Source organism: Vanessa cardui, chromosome 13 (genome assembly GCF_905220365.1).
Source record: "Vanessa cardui chromosome 13, ilVanCard2.1, whole genome shotgun sequence".
NCBI classification, from domain to species: Eukaryota; Metazoa; Arthropoda; class Insecta; order Lepidoptera; family Nymphalidae; genus Vanessa; species Vanessa cardui.
The window spans coordinates 11,431,159-11,437,158 of record NC_061135.1 but is presented as its reverse complement, the minus strand read 5'-3'; positions in this window follow the sequence as shown (position 1 = coordinate 11,437,158).

Here is a 6,000-nt window from a genome sequence, read left to right as displayed (position 1 = left end):
TGTAATCCGACACGACTGGATAGAGTTCAGGTGCAGAACCAACGGATTTGAGTGCTTAAAGTCAAATATATGGATCTGTCACAAAAGGCACTCCTCTTGCAAATATATGGGTTCAAGCATACTCATTTTATGTCTACATATATATGACGACAAAAGTATTACAAATATATTTTCCTTGTGTTCGTTACATTGAGACCAATTTTTGTACCAATCATGTCTTTAACTTTAATTTATTGATAAATGACTTTAAAATATGCTACTAAAACACGTGTATTGATAATGAAATATTACAAATAGCACAAAACACCTCAAGCCTATTAAATAAACCACAGAGGGTGGGAATCTCGCAGGCTTACCCATCGGGTATTTTGATTTTGGCCACCCGTGGGAGATTTCCTAGTATATCTTTAATAAATTTGTTTTTTTATTCAATTTAATTCTCACCTTAGTCAGCCACTAATAGTAAGAATTATTAAACGCGATTCATAGAAATAGTACCTACATCAAATTCACGCGCGCTACTCTGAAATTCCTATTACACATTTGCGAAATAAGTTAAATCAAAAGCAGCATATCAAGACCTAATATGTTATATATAGATAAAAGCTTATTAAAATAACTAATTTCATTCATTTCATTTTCATTTTCATTTTCATTTAATTTCTTTGAATAGCATTAACTGTTAGTGAATATTGGTTTTCATTGTCACCAGCATAAAATGAGCTCTGTTAAATATAACTGATTTAACATTTCGCTTTCATATTTTTCCAAGATATACTACAAGTGCAGTTGAACACAAGCTTCATAATGTATTTGCCTATTTCCTGTTTCCAGTAGTTTATTTCATTTCGTTTCATGGTCTTGCATAACTATCCTGTGGTAGAAATTGTTACGTAAGAGACTTTCGCTGACCGTGGCTTCGTTACAAGATTAATTCAAATAACGTGACTCGTGCATTCAATTGCGCCTTTAAATATATGTACGAACATCACTAAACGTAATAGCACCAAAACGCGAGTAGTATAAGTAAACAAATATGTATTTGATATTTTATTTCTATAATATAGAGAAATATGAAAGTATTGTTAAGTAGTCTTGATCGATTTCACCATATCGGTCTCACAACGGAGATCAGCGAAATAAGACACATTATTTTGAACAATATCTGTGTGGAGATTGCCCAGTGGCCAGAACACTTAATCTTAATAAAATAATATAGGTTCAAAACCAAACGAGCACCAAATAGTTTTTACGTTTCTAACTTGTATTTATGAGTCAGCGTGTGATCGAATACAAGAAAACATCGTGAGGAAATCACTTGAGTCCGAAGAGAATTTATCATTTGTACGTTATGCCATCTGTATATCTACACTACATATAATAAAGGTTAATATTATAATAACGGTTATATCAGAGTATCATGGTGGAATAAACCACAAGAAAGGGCACCGCTAGTATTTTAGTTGGTATCGTTTTACAAAGGCGCACTGTGCGTTTTGGACAAAGGCGAGACCCACGTACGCCCCCGCCCTTTTCCACATAGGGGATTTTTTCCAGCGAGTTAAAAAAAGACCTCAATTCGACATGATCGACAAGAGTTCAGGTGTATGAGCAACATATGTGGTACCTAAAGTACGAATTATCTGTGTTCTCGGAATTTTTCATCACTGTTACGTACAGATTAATAAAACGTAAAAAACTAGTTGAGGTTTAGTATTACGTACTGGCTATAAATATCCTTTTGTAACCACTACATTCAAAGACTGTAAGGAAACTCTTTGTAAAAAACATATATATGTATATACATAACTTAAAATTAATTTTTCATATTCCGTCTATACCTAGTTGTATTTAGTAACGCTAATGGTATGTTATTTTGTCATACAGCAATTATTTTAATATTCCTTTGTCTGCGCTTAATAAATATAACACATTATATTCAAGATCGTGGTTTTCGTGGGAAATAGTTTTTTATATTTCATGAATATAAATAGTATTTTTTTTCCTTTGTAACAACATTTATATATGACAGAATAATTTGAACAATTCGTTTTAAATTAAAAATATAGTAATATTGAAATAGCTACTACTGTAAGTGCATGCGACACTCGAATCTTGAAAATGGTCCTTAAAGTGTTACCGAAGAACATATAATGGCATTACAAGATATACTCAAAATAAAACCGTAGATGATTTACTTTAAAAACCTTTGTCTAATTGAAAATTATAAATAAAGCATAAATGAACATCGTTAGAGGCAATTCGTTTGGGAGAATATTCATTTATTTACATATTACATTTATAACAATCCAAAAACAAATTGAATTTATAATATACACATTGATATAGATTAAAAAAGTTGTGTCAAGTGCATTGCGTGCTACAGAAGGACTTATCGCAAAAGCAGAGATCACCTCCAGACAACTAACAACAATAACAGACATAAATTATAAAATATGTAATATCACTACATAGTATAAATGGATGGGATGTAAGGGGGCGCAAATTACATCTTAGCGCCCCAAGCCAACCTCACCTGCCCGTGGTGCATCCTGCCAACTAGCAAACGAGGCTCTGGCGACCGAATGATGGCGGTATAACCATCATAATAAACGTAGCTAAATACCACAGGCCGATGACGGGCAGCAGCGTCACCGGTGCGAGTAGCTACGTTCTGCGATCGCCAACACGCCTGCCCAGCGTGGCGATTATGGGCAATATCCTCTATATGAAGCACTCACACAAGCCACGGCCCCCAGTTCCCGGCAGCCCCGCTATTCCTCGTCATGGTGGCGATGATGGTAACGGCGGGACGGGGGGTGCTAAGAATCACCGGGCTACGGGAGGCCACCACAACCGACTGACCCTTGCGACGTACAACGGACGCACGCTACGGCTTGACTCGCATCTGGCGCAACTTGAGGTAGAACTTGGGAAAATTAGGTGGCACATATTAGGGTTATGTGAAGTCCGGAGAGAGGGAGAGGACACCGTAACCCTCGATTCGGGCCACCTAATGTACTTCCGAGAGGGAGACCAACAATCCCAAGGTGGCGTTGGGTTTCTGGTAAATAAGTCCCTAGCTGGCAACGTTGTGGAAATCTCCAGTGTGTCGAACAGGGTTGCGTACCTCATAATAAAGCTCACCGAGAGGTACAGCCTCAAGGTGGTGCAAGCGTACGCACCGACCTCGACACACTCGGACGATGAAGTGGAAGAATTGTTCGATGATATATCGAGGGCCCTCCACTTCACCACGAAAACCCACTACAACGTTGTCATGGGGGACTTTAACGCTAAAGTGGGAGTACAGAATTACAGCGAATCGGTAGTAGGACCCCATGGATTTGGAAGTAGGAATCATAGGGGGCAAATGCTTGTCAACTTCCTCGAACGGGAGGGGCTCTTCTTGATGAACTCCTTCTTCAAGAAACAGCCCCAAAGGAAGTGGACGTGGCAAAGCCCCGACACTATGACCAAAAATGAGATAGACTTCATCATGACAGACAAGAGGCACATATTCAGAGACGTCTCTGTGATCAACAGGTTCAATACCGGTAGTGATCACCGACTTGTCCGAGGCTCTCTGAATATCGATTTTAGGGCCGAGCGCGTCCGTCTGATGAAGTCCACGCTCCGACCAAAGCTGCTCCAACCCATTGCGGGATCTGAAACGTTCCAGTCAAACCTGGAGAACCGATTCGCTACCGTGAAAACCACAACAGACGTAAACCAGACCCTAGAAAATGTAGTTCGAATTCTCAGGGAAGAAGGTACAAGATTTTGTGGCATGCAGCGTAAGGGCAGGAAGTCCAAACTTTCAGAAGAGACCTTAGGGCTAATGAAGAAACGACGTGAAAACCCACCTGTCACTTCGTCAGAGAAGCGGCAACTAAACCGAGAGATCAGCAAGCGCGTACGACACGACCTCCGGTGCTCCAATACTCTTACGATTGAAAGAGCAATCGAGCAGAATCGGGGGTCTAAGGTGTTCGTACAATCTCTTGGAAGGAGCCACCTGACGAAGTTGACCACATCAAGTGGAGAAGTCGTTTCTTCCAAGACGGCAGTTCTTTCGGAAGTAGAGGACTTCTACGGCCAATTATACGCATCGCATGCACCTCGACCTGATCCCGAAAATGAGGATTCTAGAGCTACATTAACACGCCATTTCTCAGAAGACCTGCCTGAAGTCAGTATTGGCGAAATCGAGATTGCTCTTAAACAGCTTAAAAATGGAAAAGCCCCTGGAGAGGACGGTATTACTATAGAGTTATTAAAAGCAGGAGGTAATCCGGTACTCAAGGAACTCCAAAAGCTTTTTAACTCTGTCCTCTTCGAAGGGAGAACTCCGGAGGCGTGGAGTAGGAGTGTGGTCGTCCTGTTCTTCAAAAAGGGAGACAAAACCCTGCTGAAGAACTATCGTCCCATATCCCTACTGAGTCACGTCTATAAGCTGTTTTCAAGAGTGATCACGAACCGTCTTGCACGAAGATTCGACGAATTCCAACCCCCAGAACAGGCCGGGTTTCGGACCGGATACGCCACCATAGACCACATCCACACAGTGCGGCAGATTATACAGAAGTCCCAAGAGTATAATCGGCCCCTGTGTCTTGCATTCGTGGACTATGAGAAGGCCTTTGACTCGGTTGAAATCTGGGCTGTTCTGGAGTCCCTGCAGCGTTGCCAAGTGGATTGGCGATATATCCAAGTGATGAGATGTCTCTACGAAGCCGCCACCATGTCCGTCCGAGTACAGAATCAGCAAACAAATCCCATACCATTGCATCGAGGAGTGAGACAAGGGGACGTTATTTCCCCCAAATTGTTCACTAATGCAATGGAGGATATGTTCAAGACGCTGAACTGGAAAGGACGTGGCATCAACATCAATGGCGAATACATCTCTCACTTGAGATTCGCGGACGACATCGTCATCGTAGCAGAAACGCTGCAGGACCTACAACAAATGCTGAACGATCTGGCTGATTCTTCTATGCGTATCGGCCTACGGATGAACTTGGATAAAACCAAGGTCATGTTCAATGAACATGTTCTACCGGAACCGATTGCGATACACGGTACCGTCCTCGAAGTTGTTCAAAAATATGTCTACCTTGGGCAGACTCTGCGATTTGGTAGAAACAACCTTGAGGACGAGGTGAATAGAAGAATTCAGCTAGGTTGGGCAGCGTTTGGAAAATTACGTCGAATCTTTACATCGTCGATCCCACAGTGCCTTAAGACGAAAGTCTTCAACCAGTGCGTCCTACCCGTCATGACATACGGAGCCGAAACGTGGACACTCACGGCAAGGCTGGTCCACCAGTTTAAAGTCGCTCAGCGTGCTATGGAAAGGGCTATGCTCGGCGTTTCTCTGCGGGATCGCATCAGAAATGAGGCGATCCGCCAGAGAACCAAAGTCATCGACATAGCCCACCGGATTAGTAAGCTGAAGTGGCAGTGGGCTGGCCATATTTGCCGCAGAACCGATAACCGTTGGGGGAAACGTGTTCTAGAGTGGAGACCGCGTCTCGGCAAACGTAGTGTAGGACGTCCTCGGGCACGGTGGAGTGACGACTTACGCAAGACGGCTGGCAGGAGCTGGATGCGAGTAGCCCAAGAACGATCTCAGTGGCGTGCAATTGGAGAGGCCTATGTCCAGCAGTGGACGGAAATGGGCTGATGGATGGATGGATGGAGTATAAAACAAAGTCGCTTACCGCTGTCTGTCCCTATGTATGCCTAGATCTTCAAAAGTACTTAACGTATTTTGATGCGGTTTTTTTAGATAGAGTAATTCGACAGGAAACGGTGACAAATGTAGAAATTTGTTATGTGATGTCGTATAAAAAACCAATTCTGTAGTATATTTAGTAACAGCATTGCAACCGTGCAAAGCTGGGACGGGTCGTTAGTATATATTTATGTGTTGCTAAACAAAAATTTTGGGATTCACCATTGCATTGCTTCGTATGTATAGTATATACTACATAG